Source organism: Herpailurus yagouaroundi, unplaced genomic scaffold (genome assembly GCF_014898765.1).
Source record: "Herpailurus yagouaroundi ecotype Mexico unplaced genomic scaffold, PumYag 184, whole genome shotgun sequence".
Lineage (NCBI taxonomy): Eukaryota > Metazoa > Chordata > Mammalia > Carnivora > Felidae > Herpailurus > Herpailurus yagouaroundi.
The window spans coordinates 17,818,190-17,836,230 of NW_024412415.1; the positions used below are offsets into that span (position 1 = coordinate 17,818,190).

Consider the following 18,041-nt stretch of genomic DNA (forward strand, 5'->3'; position numbering starts at 1 on the left):
GACTCGGCCTCAGCTGACTCCGGCCGGGCAAAGTCTCCAGTGGACTCGGCGAATTGCGTAGCGCGCACCACTCACCCGGCTGGTCTCAGAGCCCCGAAGTCTTCTGCCTAAGTTTTGAGTTGTAGCTGTAAATGAGGTACAGAAAACTTGTCCGAGTCGGAATTCCTAATTTCTTCCTCCCCCCCCCACTGCAGCCTTTCCTTAGCTGCGTTCGGGACTTGGAGCATTGGTCTGTGAAAGTACCCAAATGGAAACTTGTTTTGTCAGTTAACTAAAAAGGGCCTCTTCACTTGGCTGTGCGTTTTTATCTGATTTAGAGAGGTGCGTTGAAAAGTAAAGGTCTTCTAGCCTCCTTTGTTCCTTGGCTTAGCGAGACTCAACTGGTTCAGGTGTTAGGTGGGAGCTCTGTGAAGCAGGATCTTTTTGATTCCTTTCCTGTTTTATTTATCTTTTGCTTGCTCATTGGCAAAGATCCAATGAAGTGGTGGAATTAGAAGCTTTATTGCGTTTGCAATTCATGTTGTTTTCTTCAGTGCTAAAAATGCTCTTAAAAGTCAGTATTAACTTTTTTAACGATGCAAGATGATTTGTCAAGGGAAAAAAAATTAACGGGGGACAAAATGGAGCTCAGACAGCTTCAGAGTAATTTTCTGATTGCTTGTTTCTTCTAGCCTTGTTCTGTTTTAAAGTTCTGATTGGATATATTCTCTCTTAAGCGTTGGGAAACTGAGATGGAAAGAGTAATCTGACAGTAAGAATGTAGGGTCCAAACAGGGCCTGGCCCTGAAAAGGAACGGCTTCTAGAGTTTCTTCTTGGAAATGTCAGGTTTTAATGTGTGAAAAGTAATTTTGAACTGGGTGGAAGAATTTCTAACCTCTCTAACAAGTCGTTGTTCAAACACGTTTATGAAGGGCTTGCTTGCAGTGTGCCAAGGAGTGTAAAGTCCTTTCACATATATATGTTACATCACTTAGTAAGAATTGCCTGGTGAAACTTGTAAAATTGCTTATTGGTGTTCTAAATTCAGTAATTGTAGTCATCTAGGAAATATGCCAGATTTGAGCAGGACATGTTTTATTATTTAGATGTTACTGTTTAGCAAAAAAAAAAAAAAATTCGGGGAAATAGGGAATTGTTTATAAAAACCTTTATATATGACCATATTTTGGAGTTCATTTACTTGCAAAAGAGGATTAAATGTAGTGTTTGGCTACTTTTTGTGATTAAGAAAGAATCTGAAGATTGATTTTGAAGGTGAGTTAATTTTGCGATAGAAACAGCACATGTTCTCATGACAAGTGTTAGTACTAAATGTGTTGCAGTGTTTTGCATAAGTTCATTTAAGCATCGTGAGAATTCATAACTGACAAAATAGTAAGGTTTGCTGACTCAGGGTACATTACTGAAGGGGATGGGGTCTGGTAGGAGGAAGCTTAGAAGTGTGGCAAGTTTTGAGTTGGATGATGACTCATACTGCCCACGGACTGCTACGTGGCCCTTTTTTTTTTTATACACTGTATTTTTTTAAATGATAGGGCTAAAATGTTTCTGTCCACATCATAATTCTCTCAAGAGGAGCCACAGTTTCTCTAAGAGTAATGGCTTCATAAATTGCATTTTAAAAGAAGGTCATATAACCTACAGGTGGAATTTTGTAACATTTGTTGAGAGGTAAAATTAATTGCTGGTCAGTTGCTATGATTAAACGTTTGATACCAGCAGTTCTTCCCTTATTGAGAGATTTGTTAAGGATTATTTAAAAACAGAACTTTTGTGGTATGGGTAGAAATTAACCTTATGTTCTCATTGGTAATTTAAAAGTTATCTTTAATATCTAGAAATTAGTTTAAATAAATGTAAAGGTGCAGAAATATTAATCGGATATAGCTCTGAACATGAGCATTTCACTCTGATATAATTATACATAGTGCTTTCTCCTGATCTACATGAATTTTCTGTTTTAATAAAGACAACTTGAAGTACGTGTTGTTATAGGCACTTTTTCATCAGTGCTTTTCCCCCCCCAAGTTTATTTTTAATTATTTTTAATTTTTAAGTAGTCTCTACACCCAACATGGGGCTCGAATTCACAACCCTGAGGTCAGGAATCCCATGCTCCACTGACTGAGCCAGCCAGGCACCCCTCATCAGTCTTTTTTTTAAAGACCAGCAGAATGTAAGGTTCCAAATTTAGGACTCAAACTGAAATTTGGTAACGAGATATTTTGACAGAGTTTTTAAAGCCACCATTTAGCAGGTTGGCTTAAAATAAGACTGAGGGGGGGAAAAAAGATTGAGGAGAATAGCAGTTTGTTTTAAAAGTGAGAAGAAAAACTCCCCATCCCCTAGGTTTTCTTCTCAAAGTGATTTATTTGAAGAGTTTTGCAGGTAGTAAGGTGTATTGTTAATGTGAATTAAATCTTTGGAAAGATTTTGGAAGATCCTTCCATGATTTATACAGAAGTTTAATGAAGTTTAATTTAAACTTTGTATTGCCCACTAAAGGAAGTATAAAAATACAGATGTAAAAGTATCATATTTTCTTTCAAAACATCCTATCACCTAGAGGTTGAACATGTATTTCCAGGTTTAAAAAAAAATTTTTTTTTAAGTATATTTATTTATTTTGAGAGAACAAGTGGGTGCACAAGCAGGGGCAGGGCAGAGAGAGCAGGAGAGACCGAATCCTAAGCAGGCTCTGTGCTGTCAGCACAGAGCCCGATGTGGGGCTCAAACTCACATGAGATCATGACCTGAGCTGAGATCAAGAGTAAGATGCTTAACTGACTGCGCTCCCCCCGCCCCCCAGTATTATCTTTTTAAGAGTATAGGTAATTACCTGTCATTCATAATTCAGAATTTATGAACAAACTGGATACCTCAGCCTGTCTCCTTTCCATGCGATCCTTATGAAACGGTGAGCCACACCTCTGCGGTCCAGTTCCTTGCGCATTGCCCATTTGAACCATGTGTTACTCTAGGACTCCTGTTAAAATAGATGTCTCAAAATAAGTTCTTTGTGGCATTGTTGGCTGCCCTGTGTCAGCTCCTTCAGCCTGTTTTGTGGGCTGTTAACATTACTCTGTAGCTTGCTAGTGGTATGGGGATTTTGGTCAGTATTATTGCTCAGAGACCTGACTGAAACTTTACAAAAACAAAACAACATAATGTTATTGTAGTTAATGGCTTTTCCCAGGGAGTTGGCTTTTCATGTGGAGCTGATGCTTTTAAGGTAACAGTGTATGGGCTGAGTCCAGCATCAAGTTTTTTCTTCCATAAGCTGTGTATTTAGAAAATACAGTGTGCCCCGCTGATGGTTCTTAAAAGGTTTGTCTTTCATACATGTCAGCCCTTTAAATCTATTTAAGGATTTAAAAGTGTACAGAGATTGAACATTTATATAGCATATCAGATTTTTCCATTGATTTTCATTTAAAGTTAGTATGTCATTTCATGGGAAAAAATGGTAGCACGAAAGTTGTTTGTTAGAATACTTCAGGGAAGAAACTTCCTCTGCTGAGAATGAAATCTCTGCATTTAATTCTGTATCAACTATAAAATATTAGCGTTTACAGAGGAGTCATGGCCATTATCTTACCCCAGGTACATGATAGCTGAGGAACCCGAGGCCCAGAGAGAACTAACATCTTAGTACTCAAAGTGTTATTTCTGAACCAGCAGTATTAACATCACCCAGAAATTTGTTAGTGCAGAGTTCTCCACCCCATCCCAAGACCTACTGAATTAGAATCTACATTTTCACAGGACTCTTAGGTGATTCAAATGCACACTCATTTCTAGAAGCTCTGCTAAATGATGTATATTTAGTTGCTTAACTGGTTAGTGACTGATTTGGAAAATTCAGGTTTTCTGAGTTGCTCTTTTTATTGGGTCTCCTGAAAAAAGTCAGAAGGGAAATTGAAGCTCTAATTGATCACTGTTCAATAGAACTTTCTGTGATGATGGAAGTGTTGTATTCTTTGTTGTCCAGTGAGGTAGCCACTAGCCACATGTAACTGTTGAGCACTTTATGATGCCTAGTGCACCTGAGGAACTGAATGTTTAACTTAATTTTATTTATTTATTTTTAATGTTTATTTTTGAGAGAGAGAGAGAGACAAAGCACAGACGGGGAGGGGCGGAGAGAGAGGGAGACACAGAATCTGAAGCAGGCTCCAGGCTCTGAGCTGTCAGCACGGGGCTTGAACTCACGAACTATGAGATCATGACCTGAGCCGAAGTCGGACACTCAACTGACTGAGCCACCCAGGTGCCCCTGTTTTAATTATATTTAAATAGCTGCGTGTAGCTAGTGGCTACCATATTGGACAGTGCAGATCTAGATGATTTTTGCCTGTACCAAATTTAAAATAATCTAAGGTGTAATTTAATAACTATTAGGCTCAGTTTAATAATTTCCTTCTTGGGGCACCTGGATGGCTCACTTGGTTAAGCAGCCAATTCTTGATTTCAGTTCAGGTCATGATCTCACTGTTCCTGAGGTTGAGCCCCGCCCGCGTAGGGCTGTGCGCTGGCAGCATGGAGCCTGCTTGGGATTCTCTCCCTGTCTGCCTCCCCCACCACACCACTTGCTCACTCTCTCAAAATAAATAAATATTAAAAAATAATTTCCTTCTTCATTTACAAATTGGAAAGATGGTTTCTAACTGCTTGCTTTTCCATTATACCCAGATATGATTTTAGTAGTTAATATAAAGTACTGCCAGTTTTCTGATTGATACTGTTGTGTTTAGTAGATAATGTAAGTTGCAAGAATGTATGTTTTCCTGTTTGTCTTAATAAAGATATTTTCACTCAGATTAAAAAAATTAAAGGGGCGTCTGGGTGGCTCAGTCAGTTAAGTGTCTGACTTCGGCTCAGGTCAGGATCTTACGGTTCTGAGTTTGAGCCCAGCATCGGGCTCTGTGCTGACAGCTCAGAGCCTGGAGCCTACTTTGGATTCTGTGCCTCTCTCTCTGCCCCTCTCCCGGTCACACCCTGTTTCTCTTGCTCAAAAATAATAAAATAAACATTAAAAAATTAAAAATAGTTGTTAAATAAATGTGCCTTAATTATCTTGTAGATAGTATCGAGGGGATAGTTTTTGCCTCTGGTCTAGTACCTCCAGCCTTGTTGGCACTTGTTGATAGCTGCCAGATTGATCTGCCATTTTTAAAAAATGTTTTATTTATTTTTGAGAGAGAGAGAGAGCACGAGTGCAAGAAAGTGGGGGAGAGGCAGAGAGAGAGGGTGACAGAGGGTCTGAAAGGGGTTCATGCACTGACAGCAGAGTGCCCAATATGGGGCTTGAACTCAGAAGCCACGAGATCATACCTTGAGCCAAAATAAAGAGTCAGATGCTTAACCGACTGAGCCACCTAGGCACCCCTGCCATTTTTTATATTATTTCCAGGTGCAGAAACATTGATTGATTCTTAACTTCGCACATTAGGCACAGGGAAGAACTAACCCTAAAGTAAATCAGACTGGCCAGTGTCCAGATCTTCACATTTACTATGTATATGATTTCAGTGAAGTTGCTTTCTCTCTCAGAGTATCAGTACTTTTGTTTGTAAAATAAGATTTGCAAGGTACTAGTTCTGAGTAGCAGAAATAATTTGTCACTTAGAAAATGCCTCGCGCTTAATACATACTTAGTAAATACAAATTGCCTTCCTAAGACCTCCTGGTTAGCTTTTATGGCCTTCTGTAATTTAGTCTTATGCTTAAGATTTCAGCCAGGCTTAAGGCATAGTGTAATTTTAGATTTTACTGGTTTCTACTGGTTGCTGTAACTTCATGCTTTGCTTCACTCGTGTCATATCCCTTGTAGATTCTTCCACTTGAGCTCTGCTTTCCTTCTCTTGACTTCTTAAGGACTCATCTCTTGGTTGTATCATGAATTTTTCCCTTTCTACTGGGTCGTCTTTATTAGTACATAAATGTGCTCTGAACTATTTAATGTGGTAGCCACTGGCCACGTGGCTATTTAAATAAAAATTTATTGAGGAAAAACAATCAGTTTCTCAGTCTTCTAACCATATTTCATTTGTTCAGTAGCCATATGTGGCTGATTGGCTACCATATTGAACAGTATGTCTATAGAATGTTACATACCCTCTCCTGATTGATTGCACATTCTCCTCTAGCTACTGTCTAATTTCTCATTTCTCTGATTGTCTTTGAAGCAAAATTTCAAGGGTTGTCTTTGTGTGCTCTCTCCTCTTTGCTCCTCAGCCTGCTCTAGACTGGCCTGTGTCACCATCTCAACCCCATGAAATTGCTCTAATCAAGATACCAGTGACTTTTGATTTACCAAATTCGTCTTACTGGATCTTGTAATAGAATTCAATATAGTTGACTACTGTTTTCTGCATATTCACCTGCTTTTCTTAGCTTATGAGACATATATTCTTGTTTTTCTGCTACCTCACACCTTGTTAAAATTTTTTACAGGCTTCTGTCCTCTACCTGCGTCCACATATTGGCATATCCCAGAGTTTAGTTCTGGGCCTCCCCCAACCCTTTCTAAATTCTTTCCCCAGCTGGTCGACTCATTCAATTTAAGTACTGTCTACCGTGGATAATTCTCAGATTTACATTTAGACTTCTCACCTGAGCTCCAGACATTATCCAGTGTGTACCTGATACTACCACTCAGTTACCTAAACAGACACTATGTAAATAGGCTTAACATATCCAAAATAGAACTTTTTCCCATATTATTCTTCTTCCAGTCTTCCCCATCTCAGTAATTGGCACCTAGGTGTTGTCCTTAAGTCCTCTTTCCCTTATCCCCCATATCTAATCCATCACCAGGTTCTCTTAGTCTCCAGAATATTGTTTGAACCTCTCTCCTATTTTACATCTTGATTGCTACCATCCTAGTTTTAGCCACCATCATCTCACTTGGCCTACTGAAAATAGCTTTTAGCTGGTTCTACTTTCACTCTATTATCTTCAGTCCATTCTCCTACCAGTGGCCAGAATTCATCTTTTTAAAATGTAAATGAAACTGTGCCAGTCGTCTGCTTAAATCCTTCATAGCTGTCCTTTGTGCTTACTGTAAAATTCAGAGCCTCATGTGTTATTTTTCTACTTGTCTAGTTTTAACTCCACATCACTCCCCCCTCTCTTTGCTCAGGATGCTGTGGCTACACTGCCATCCTTTCCTCCAAAATACCACGTTCTTTCCTTCTTCAGGTTGTATTTGCTGTTTTCTCTGCTTGGAATGCTCTGCTCCCATCTCATAGCAATGCTGGTACCGTCTCATTTAGATTTCAGCTTCTTAGATGGCCATTTCCCAGGCACTCAATCATAGCACTTAGATAAATCTGGAGTTATGTTATTTCTTTGTTAATCTGTCCTCACTAGATTGTAAACTAGATTGTAAATTCTTTGGAAGTAGAAGAACCTTAACTGTCTTAATATGCACTGTACCATCAAATAGTGCCTGACACATGCCAGGTACTCAGTAAATTAAATTTTTGTGGACTATAGAAATTGTTTGATTCCTTTAAGCTTCTAAAAGGGAAAACTACATTAAAGATTGTGTTGTCAATGTAACATGTGATTCTGGCCTGGGTCCTTTAGCTCTCAAGTACATTATTGGTATAATTGCAGAAATTTAAATGGGATCTGAGTATTTGGTAGTAGTATTATACCAGTGTTAATTTCCTGATCTTGATTACTTTTTGGTTATACAGAAGAGTGTCCTGTCTGTAGGAAATATATTGTACTCTGTAAGAGGTGGGGGAGTGTTTACTGGTCAATAAAAAAAAAAAAATGCATTATTATTTGAGAGAAGGTCATGGGCTTTAGTTTGCAACCTGAGATTCAAATCATGGCTCTTTCATTGATGTGTGATGTTGAATGCATTATTTAAATTGTCTGAAATAAAGATCATAAAATCCATTTTACAGCCTTGTTAGGATTTAGTATAAGAGTATATGTCCAGTACAATAGTTGCCACATAATACATTCTTAATCAAGCTTGTTATTTCAATGAAAATATGTATATCTTGATTAACATGGTTAATTTCCATTTCTTTCGGAATTACCAATGAATCTGTAATGTTTAATGTATTGGTTTATATTATGATTGATGTAAAAGTATAAAAGAACCTCTTGGCAAACTAAGTCATTACTTGCAGTTGTTGATTTATTTAGTTTTCCTTTTTTCCCTTCCTTTTACTCTCCATTGATGGACATGTTATTAAGTAAACATAATGACCAAAAAGGAAGAAGGTGTTTAAGGATAACCTGTGAGCCTTTTACTGGTCATCACAGTCTTTTTAAAATATTATAAATTATTTCACCAATTCTGTAAACCTTAGAATTGCATGATTCAGTTCACCCCTTTCCAGCACTTTGTGCTCTTGTTGTCTTAAAATTTATTTCTTTTTTTTTTTTTTAATTTTTTTTTTCAACGTGTATTTATTTTTGGGACAGAGAGAGACAGAGCATGAACGGAGGAGGGGCAGAGAGAGAGGGAGACACAGAATCGGAAACAGGCTCCAGGCTCTGAGCCATCAGCCCAGAGTCTGACGCGGGGCTCAAACTCCCGGACCGCGAGATCGTGACCTGAGCTGAAGTTGGACGCTTAACCGACTGCGCCACCCAGGCGCCCCTTAAAATTTCTTTCTACATGTGCTGTAAACCCCATGATACATTATTATTTTTGCTTTAAATAATCAGTAATCTCTTAAAGACATTTAAACATGTAGATGTTTTTTGTTTTCTTTTAAGATTTTTTATATTCTCCAGTTATTTACCCTTTCTGGAGATTTTGTTCCTTTCTGCAGCTTCCATTTGTTGTCATTTTCCTTGAGCCCAAGAACTTTTAGCATTTCTTTAGCAAAAGTCTGAGGGAGACCAATTCTTGTCACTTTTGTCTCTTTGAAAATGTCTGTATTTCATCTTCACTTTTGAAATGTATTTCCCTAGATACAGAATTCTGTGTTAATATTTCCTTTTTTTTTTTTTTTGGCACTTGAAAGATGACGTTAGGTTGTCTTCTGGCTTTCATCATTTCTAGTGATAAATCAGCCATCCTATTCATTCTTCTCTTAATATATTTAACTCTTTTTTACCTGGTTGCTTTTAAGAGGAGCTCTTTTTTTTTTTTTCCCTCCTCCATTTTCAACAATTTGGCTATGATCTGCCTAGGTATGAATTTCTTTATATTTATCCTGCTTGTCTTGCATTGAGTTGTTGAGTCTGTGAGTAGGTGTCTTTTGTCAGTTTTGGAAAGTCTTTGTTGACTATCTCTTCATATATTTCTACCCTGTCAGCTTTCTGAATCTGTTCAGCCTAGCTGTTAGCTCGTGGGACTGCTTGGACATTTCTTTGCTTTCTGGTACCACTTCAGGTTTTCTGTACTTTGTGTTTTTGCCCTGTTTATTTGCTTTAAGAAGAACATCTGCCTTATACTCAGAATGCATTGCTTCCTGACTTGTCCCTCGCCACCGCCCTCAGAAGGCACCTGCCTTGGATGTGTTGGAGGCCCATATGCTTCATGAGATTCTCTCTCAGCTTTCCTGCCTTACCCTCAGATTTTTGTTCTCAGTGAGGACCTGTGGGGAAGAGTTGGCGGGTGGGACTTGAAGCTGGGCCTCCTCTGAATTCTGATCTGTTTGCTGAAACCACATGTAGCTATTAAAGTTGGTTATAAATTTGGTTGGTTTCTTCTCAGTTTTGTTAGTGGTAAATTATTTACTTTGCCAGGAATGAGAATAGTTATGCCATGGTCCTTCTTTTATGAAGGGCTTAATGTTTTCTAGAATTTATTTAGATTTCTTTGGGGCACCTGGATGGCCCAGTCAGTTAAGCGACCTACTTCAGCTCAGGTCATGATCTCACAATTCGTGGGTTCGAGTCCTGTGTTAGGCTGTGTGCTAACATCTCAGAGTCTGGAGCTTGCTTTGGATTCTGTGTCTCTCTTTGCCCCTCCCCCTGCTTGTGCGCGCACGCGCGCTCTCTCTCTCTCTCTCTCTCTCTCTCTGTGTCAAAAATAAATATTAAAAAAATTTTTTTAGAATTTAGATTTCTTTGCATCTTTAGATTTCCTGTTGAGTTTTTTTTAAAAACTGCAATATTGTAGCTTATCCAGCTTATTGTGGTTTATAGGGTGAGAGTAATAGAGTCTTGTAATTTTCTGCATTCTAATCAGAAGTGGAAATCCTGAACCTTTCTTTAAAATTATAAAACTTTTGATGTACCTGGGTGGCTCAGTTGGTTAATTATCCAGCTCTTGATTTTGGCTCAAGGAATGATATCACGGTTTCATGGGTTCGAGCCCTGCATTGGGCTTTGCACTGGCAGCACAGAGCCTGATTGGGATTTTCTCTCTCCCTTTCTCTGCCCCTCCCCCACTCACACTGTCTCTCAAAAAACATAAATAAACTTAAAAAAATTATAAAATTTTAGAACTGGAAGAGGCTGTAGTAGTCATGTAGTTTAGCTACATCATTTTCCTGATGAGGAACTGAGGCCTAGAAATGTGGACTACTTTGATACACAGCTAATTTAGCCTTGAATCCTGAACTAGATGTCAGATCTCTTTAATTCATTTTTTACCCCCTTTTAATATGGGCTTAGTGAACCCAGACAGGAATTTTTCAGTAGTGCCAAACGTTAGTGTGAATCTGACAGGAAACTTACACTGTGCTTTTTAATCTTGTAAGCTTGTTCAGCCTTGGAGAAAATGAGAAACAAACCAGGAAGGATATTCCAGGAAAGTTACATGCCATTCTGATTCATTTTTTTTAAAAATTGGGTATTATTCTCCAATGAAGTATGTGGTTCTGTCCATTTGATGAGAGTCCAAAAGTGTTTTGCATGGCCTTCTTCATACCCTCACCAGGGTTAGCTGAAAAATGACAGCAGTTATGTTTGATGTGCAGTCTGGAAAGCTTTGATGTTAAATGCCATAGAGCATGCTAGGATGAACTGAAGAAGAATCAGAATAATGTCAAGGTCTCCCATATCCTCATGATACCTACTTGCTATCACACGGGCTAATGGCTTCCTATAGAATCCTGCTTGTCTACTAATATAAGACACTATTTCTGTGGTACAACCCCTTCTTACTACCTCGACAACAAAAAAGGCACTATAACAAAGCTGAAGGTTTTTGTTTTTGTTTTCAGTCTGAGTGAGCTTGTTTCACATGTTGATAAACCTGTGTGTTTACCATAGGGTGAGGCTCCTGGGGGGAATGCCTGGAAAGGAAAGTACCAGATCTAGGAGTCATCACTGATGTTCCCCTGTGGTAGGTCAGAGTATGATCTGATTCTGAAAAAATTGAGGATAGAGCTTATCTTCTCCAAAACTTCTTACTGTCAAATACAATTTGATATTTACATTACTTCACTCAGTATAGTTTTTAAAATGCCTACAGGCACCAGGTACTGTGCTCAGAAAGTATTAATAAAGCAACTGAATCTCAAACCTTTTATTTTAAAAAAGAGCTACATGCAACAAAGGGGAGGGGAACGGTGCCCTGGAAGTGTAGAGGGATCTGAAGAGCAGAGATGAGATTAGATTGGGCAAGGATGGCCTAAGACAAGGGAAGGAGAATACTATTAGAAAAGAGAGGGGGGAAGAAATGTTAGTGGGCTAGGGAGGAGTCTACTACAATGATCTAGGAGTATGTGCTCCATGAGGTCAGGGTGTTTGTTTTTTTAAACTATTTTGATCCCTGCTATATCTTTTTTTTTTTAATTTTTTTTTCAATGTTTTTATTTATTTTTGGGACAGAGAGAGACAGAGCATGAACGGGGGAGGGGCAGAGAGAGGGAGACACAGAATCGGAAACAGGCTCCAGGCTCCGAGCCATCAGCCCAGAGCCTGACGTGGGGCTCGAACTCACGGACCGTGAGATCGTGACCTGGCTGAAGTCGGACGCTTAACCCGACTGCGCCACCCAGGCGCCCCGATCCCTGCTATATCTTAATGCCTAAAACAATGTCTGTCATATGGTAAGCATGCAGTAAGGTTTTGTTGAATAAAAATGTAATGGATGGTAGAATTAAAACTATTTCAGTCAAAGCTGTTCAAAACATCTTGGTTATCTGCTCCTGGGACTATGTTGGGATTGCATTTCCCCACTCCCTTGAAGCAGGTTTGACCATGTGACCTGCCTTGATCAGTAAAATGTGAGCAGAAGTGAAATGTGTCATTTTTGGATGGAAGCTTTAGACCCGTGAGGTATTCCCACATTCTGTTTCCTTCTGGCACCATCGAGTGGCAGTGGCAGAGCTGGTAGTTCCTTCAGCAACTTGGATGACAGCTACGTTGGACTTGTTGCATGAGCATGACTTAAAACTTCTGTTGTAAGTCAATGAGATGTTGGGGATTTTCTGTTAGTGTACAGTAATCTAACCTATGTTGACTACAGATATTTATATTAATTTTCATCCGGTTGGAATCCTCATATGGCCAAAGGCACTTGAAGGAGGAGGCTGCCCACTTGTCTCCTGCTTATATATTTGCTCTGGTGTTGCCTTAACATTAGTCTTAGAAATGAGGTCTCAGGCAAGAGAAAGATAGGAGAGGGGATGAAGGGTTATTATAATTATTTTTAAGTTTCCAGCCATAAATTTGTAGAAAGGATTGTATTTGTTTAATGTTTAGTATATAGCAGTTTCAATCACATTTCCCCCATTCTGGGCATACCACCATAAGAAGTGCTTGGGAACAAAGACCAGGTAAGTAAAAGACCTGTTGTATGTACTTTCACAGATCATAGAGTTGGAAGGGTCTTGAGAGATTCTTTGACCAAGTTATCTGGTCTGTGTTTTTATATTCTAATATGGATACCCTAGAATAAATAGCAAGTAGAGATAAGCACCTAAATAAACATAATGGCATTTATTTTATAATGGCTTTTTAAATAGTTAAAGGCAAATGCAAATTCTTAAAGTATATTCAGGCAAAGGATCAGACAATTTAAGAACAGAAGCTGGGAGTAGAAGAGTTGTTAAAAAATCGGATACTTTGAAGCCAAGTAAGCCTCTATCTTTGACTTTGTAAGTTTGCTTCTATAGCAGATATTGATAGTAGGCAAGGCCTGTTAGGCTTTGGTGTTTTAGTTTTAAGGTCCTTCGTCCCACCCCAGAAGGCTAAGATCATTCATTGACATTAGTTTGCACAATGAGCCTCCTTGAGTTCCATATCTTGAGAGGGATCCCTGGTAACTCTTAGGGCTCCCCTACATCAGGAGCAAGGGCATTGTCAATGAATATGAACAAGCAGTTAAGCTGTAACCTTTGGCCTTTTCTGCCCTAGAAACTTAGTAGCTTTGATGAGAGCTTGAGACATGATCTTAGGGGAGGATGAATTTGCTATGACAACACCTCTCTGTGCCAGGGTTAAGAGATAGTCCTAGGTGAATGTAAATAGAGCTCAACCTTTCCCTTCTCTCCAAAAGCAGCTAGGTTTTGGCTGAGGAGATGTGAGGTTGGCTGGATTCCAGGTAACTCAAGTTACTCACTTGACCCTAGAGAGGAGCAAAGTAGGCAAGAGGCATTGAGGAGGGGGAGGTGGAGAGTTGTCAGTGCATGTGATCAGGCCAGATGACCCATGTCAACGTTTAACCTGATAAGCAGTAGAGTGGAAGATGGAAGAGAAAACCAGATAAGTAACCTTTATATGTTTAAGTCTCTCACCTCAAACTTGCTTTGCACATCCAGACTTCTTTTCTGATAGGGGGCCAAGTTCTTATATAGGAAGGGAAGGAAAATCCAGTTTCTATAGAATGGGAAGATGGGGCAGAGTGAAGTTGTTTATTTAACTGTTTTATTTCTTTCTTTGTCATTTTATAAGTTTACTGAATATTCTTAGGCTTGACTCACATTGCCTGTATTTCTCTTGCTTGGCGGTAGGCTAAGTGACAGAAAGCAGGATGATTAAGGGAAGAAAGGAGTGCTTGAGGAGATCTGTGTGGCCAATGCAGTTTCAGGGAACTGTCGTAAATGTAGGAAGCTGGTACCCAAACTAGGCTACATAGAAGACTTACTTCTGTTATATGGTGGATCACTGAAGACCAAAGGTAAAGCATAAAGCCATCTTTATTCTTTTTTTTTCAATATATAAAATTTATTGTCAAATTGGTTTCCATACAACACCCAGTGTTCATCCCAAAAGGTGCCCTCCTCAATACCCATCACCCACCCTCCCCTCCCTCCCACCCCCCATCAACCCTCAGTTTGTTCTCAGTTTTTAAGAGTCTCTTATGCTTTAAGCCTTCTTTATTCTTATAAATCATTCCTTGTAATTCATTTTATTTACCTAGTTGTTCAAAACAAAACATTGGCTAATGTTAATTAAAATTTAAATTAATTAAGGATCCCTCTCCAGGCAACACAGTATCAGCACTGGGTTTGGTAGGAGTGGGTAACATTTGGAGGTAGAGAAATTAGAAGGATGCTGGGAAAGTTTATTTTAAGTTACTTACTGTCCCATCTTAGTTTTCCTTTTCCTCCCTTGAAGTATGTGGAAATGAAGAAGGAATATGTATCTTTTCCTGAGTCTAGGCCTTGAACTTTACTTTTATGAAGTTAAACATGAAAGATGGTAGAGGAAATGGAATAAATAGGACATTTCTAGAGATTGTTGATCTGGATGGAGGGTGCTCTGAGCAGTAATCTGCTGGTCCAGTTAAGTTGTAACTGCATGCTTTTATTCAGGCCAAAGAACTCCATGATTGACCTATAAGATGGAGGTAGTTGGAGACATCAGGATTTGCATCAGGGTGATAAGGAGGAAACTGTATTCATGGTCACTAAGAGTGAGCATGGGAGGACTCTGCCTTTTTGTGGCTTCCAGAGGCATATATCCAGATCTCCTTTATTAGGTCAGATCCCCCAGTGTGCAGGTTCTCAGCATCCTGTACCATTCCTTGCAAGTACCAGTTGTCCCCTTTTGCCTTCCTCTTTTTTCCTTTTATTAGTTTATTGTTTGTTTCCAATCATACTGTAAACCCCATGAGGTCAAGGCACAAGTCTGTTTTTACTTACTATTTTACCCCCAGTACCTAGTATATTCACAGGTACATAGCATATAATTAGTAAATACTTGCTGAAAGGAGCATGAATGAATTGGAAACATTTAGTGGATCCACTTTATCTTGCAGAAGTATAGCGTTATCTCCAACTTACTGATTAAGGTGGGCTTACTTTCCAAGCTCCTGGATGAAAACCTGCTCCAATAGCTTTTGGTCCAATGGATATTGAAGGATTTTAAAGACTAGTACAGAGCAGTGAGGTAGATCACTGCGCAAATATATTTTCCCCCCCCCCCCCCATTTTTTTTTATTAGTGTAATCCTCAATGTAGAATTATAGTTTTGGTGATTAACATTCCTTTCTTTCACTAGAATGGTCTCATATTTCTGTAAAGTCTGTTCAAGTCTTTCAGTATAGTCATCAGCTGAATCTGTAATGAGGACTCTGTGATTCTCAGGTTGGTTACAAGTCCTTGCCTTCCCCAATATGATTTTTTACCCACTGTCTACCCCTGTAAGAGCTGACCAGTCACAGATATCTGAAAAGGCATTGTCATCCTTGTAGTTTTTGGTCTGTGATGCTTCTGGGTCTCACTACGATTTAAAGGGAGCAGATGTGGGTGGAGGCCTTGAGTGGAGATGTTGGCGTTCTCATGACTCTCCAGTCATCTGGCTGCAGTTCCTGTTATAGTGCTATTCTGTCCAATAATAGCGGTGTCACTTTTAGCAAAGCTAACTTATTTGCGCTTGACTATGATTGCTCTACTAGTGAACTAGAAGCTTAAGAGAGTGCTTAGAGATTTTTCTCTATGTCAAGTCTCTAGAACTGAGTTTAAAATGTACATTTATAGAAAACTTAAAAGTTGAGCTTTAAGGAATTGTCTACACAAGGGCAAGAAGATAAGTATGAAACAAACATTCTGTTTCGAGTGGAGACTGGAAATGTAAAATTTCAGAAATATTGGCGCCTTAAAAAAATACTGTTTTTTTAGGGGCGCCTGGGTGGCTCAGTCGGTTGAAGGTCCAACCCTTGATTTTGGCTCAGGTCATGATCCCAGGGTGGTAGGATTGAGCCCTGTGTCAGGCTGTGGGCTGAGCAGCCTGCTTAAGATTCTGTTTGTCTTTGTCACTCACATGTGCTCTCTTTCTCCCTTTTTCTAAAAAATAAATTTAAAAAGTACTGTTTTTTAAAGGATATTTGGTAGAGAATTGGAAGTACCAAGATGTATACAACTAGAAAAAATTGAGGGGAAGGGGAGATAGTATTCATTAAAGCCTTTTAAAAATTGAAACATTCTTTAATTCAAAAGTTTGTTTGTAGACTTTAAAATGTTTTGCACAAACTGGTAAGGTACAGAATCTTTCGGAGTCTGCTTGTTTGTTTTTTTCCTTGATTTCTGAGAAACAGACAAAAGCTTGCAAAGAGAAGAAACTATCTCTGTTAGAGTAAAACAAAGCTGTTAGGCTATTAATGTTGTTGACAACATTAATCAGATACAAGAAGTGCTCATATTTATTAAAAGAACTCAGTGATAGTAAATATCAATTTTTGTGAAATTGTTGCCATAAGGATTCTTTATCTAGACTCTGAGTTATCAGTATCATCAGTTTCTCTTTCACACAGTTATAATGTTTGTGGATTTCTTGAAAGTGGTTTGCTCAGATTGTGGCAAGTAGCTGTACCTTATATTTTTCAGAATCTTGTATTTCCACATGTGAGGTATGTGGCAATATGAAGAAGGCAGGAAATAAAGGCAGATTCCCTATTGTACAAAAGCTTCACTACTGTGAAACAGCTCTGTGTTTGAGAGTGCTAGCAGTTCTCTTAAGCCACAGCTGAAGGTGATTGAAAGTTGTCACATAATTCAAGTTCAGAATGGACTGCTTTATTTCATGTTTGTCATTGCCTTTAAATGATTAGCCCTTTGAATAAATGAATATTGCACTTGTCCCACTTCCAATTTCTTCAGACCCATTCAGAAAACAACACTGTACGTACACCTTTGCCAGCTATTAGATCAAAAAGCAGCAACAACAAGCCTTTCCATATAAGAGTTAGCCTGTATTACATGCGTTAAATGAGCTACTACATTGGCCACCTAGTTGTGTCTCAGACAGGAGACACATACTCACCCTCAGGGGCTTTGATGTGCTAGCCCTTCTGTCCACAACAGTTACTCCCACACAGCACCCCTGAGGCCCACCTGCTTTGGGGCTTTGCTGTCAATATCACCTCACTAGAGACATTCCCTAACCACTCTCCCTGTGCCCTTTCTCTTTTATTTTCTTTACATCAGTTATTGCCATCTGACATCTGTGTTTTGCTTATTTGTCAGCCAGTCTTCCCCCACTATATGAACTCTTCACATACATACCTCCCAGTTCTATTAAATTCTTAATAATTTGTCATGCCTCCATACATCTTTTTAAAAAAGAATTAAAGATGTAGTTGTAGCGTACTGTGTAACCCCACCCTGATGGTAATCCCTTCTCTCATTGCTCAAAGTAATGATTATCATGAATTTGTTACTTACCAATCATGTTTTTAATACATTTGCCATATATCTGTATTTATATCTATATAGACATAGATATATAAAGTAACATTGTGCCTGTTTATGAACCTGAAATAACTGGTTTCAGCATGTCCGTTTCTATCTTGAGTTTGCTTTTTTAAATTGAGTGTATGGCGATTTCAACCATCTATTCATTTTTACTATTATATAGTGGTTCCCTATATGAATATAGTTCATTTATTCTCCAATTGTTGAAAGTTTAGGCTGTTTTTAATATTTTGCCACTACAAAAAAAAGTGGGCATTTTTTCATTTGCAAGTATTTCTCTAGGGAATGTTTTTTGAAGAAAAATTACCAAATCATAGGTATGCTACTTATTCATATACATATTTATTTTTTCCAAAGTGCTCTTTCTCATTCTTTTACTCATTTAAACTCACCAATATTGTATGAAAGTCCTTGTTTTTCCACATTCCTCCTCAGATTTGATATTAGCAAACTCTTAAAAATGTTTTTCT

General features: G+C 38.7%; 1 protein-coding gene across 3 annotated transcripts in view; it reads left to right on the forward strand.

Annotated features, from left to right (window-relative positions):
- Positions 1-18,041, forward strand: part of MAPK6 (mitogen-activated protein kinase 6) — a 41,711-nt gene that overhangs the window by 5,278 nt on the left and 18,392 nt on the right. The window contains exon 1 of one of the 3 annotated variants that reach the window (XM_040492702.1): positions 8-136. The exons of the other annotated variants lie outside the window; for them this stretch is intronic. The gene's annotated coding sequence lies outside the window, so the exon portion shown is untranslated. Of the gene's footprint in view, positions 1-7; positions 137-18,041 lie in introns of those variants that run through there. 3 annotated transcript variants of the gene reach the window in all.